Consider the following 826-nt stretch of genomic DNA (forward strand, 5'->3'; position numbering starts at 1 on the left):
CTGTCGACTTTTAACTTGGCGACGTCTCGCAGTTATTTCGAAGACTATACGTATATTTTCAGTGCTTAAGAGAGATTGTTTTGCGATTTTGGGCCGTACGAGGCTGCTGACAAGAGTATTAACGTTTGTAGATTTTTTAAGCGTGTTATGAGACTTTTGCGTTAATTGAAGTGCAAGTGTCTTAAAAAGGAGCGACGCATATTGTAGTAAAAAATTTTGAAATGTCTAAAGAACTCGATTACAATAACGCATCTTTTCCTATGTGGGAGTATACGCACCCACTCCCCCCCCCCTTTTAGAGAGAGGGATAGCTGAACTCATCTTTCGACGAGCTGCCTACGTACCTCTTTCGAGGATCAAGCCATCTCGTAGTTCTATTTTATGCCGTGAGCATTTTTACTCGGCGATTGTCGCCGTGATGACCGCCTTGATCGTGATGACCGTGGCCGGCTCAGCGTTCTCTTCCGGATTTTCCGGTTGAGTCGTAGTGGCCGCTTCGGACTCGTGCTGAGTTTTGACACCCGAAGCGTTTGCGTCAGCAGACGATGTTAAATCGTCTTTTCTTGAAACGTTTTTGGTCGAAGATTTGTCTATCTTTGTGCCTTTGCAATTTTCCGTTGCAGAGGTCGTCATCTGCCTTAACTTGTGCTCCACGAGGATGCACAGTTACGACTGTTTCTGACATCCCCAGATAGCTGCGACTCCGTTTGGGGTCGGGAATTTGACACCCAGGTGGTACGTCGATGGAACGGCTTGCATAGCGTTAAGCCATGAGGTTCCCAAGATCATGTTGTAGATGGCAGGATGATCGACTACCGCGAATTCG

The 826-nt window shown here is 46.6% G+C and overlaps 1 pseudogene; it reads right to left on the reverse strand.

The window, feature by feature from the left end:
• The window catches only part of LOC106323581, a 109,078-nt pseudogene that overhangs the window by 85,570 nt on the left and 22,682 nt on the right, over nt 1-826 (reverse strand).

The sequence above is a fragment of the Brassica oleracea genome, chromosome C2, assembly GCF_000695525.1.
Source record: "Brassica oleracea var. oleracea cultivar TO1000 chromosome C2, BOL, whole genome shotgun sequence".
Lineage (NCBI taxonomy): Eukaryota > Viridiplantae > Streptophyta > Magnoliopsida > Brassicales > Brassicaceae > Brassica > Brassica oleracea.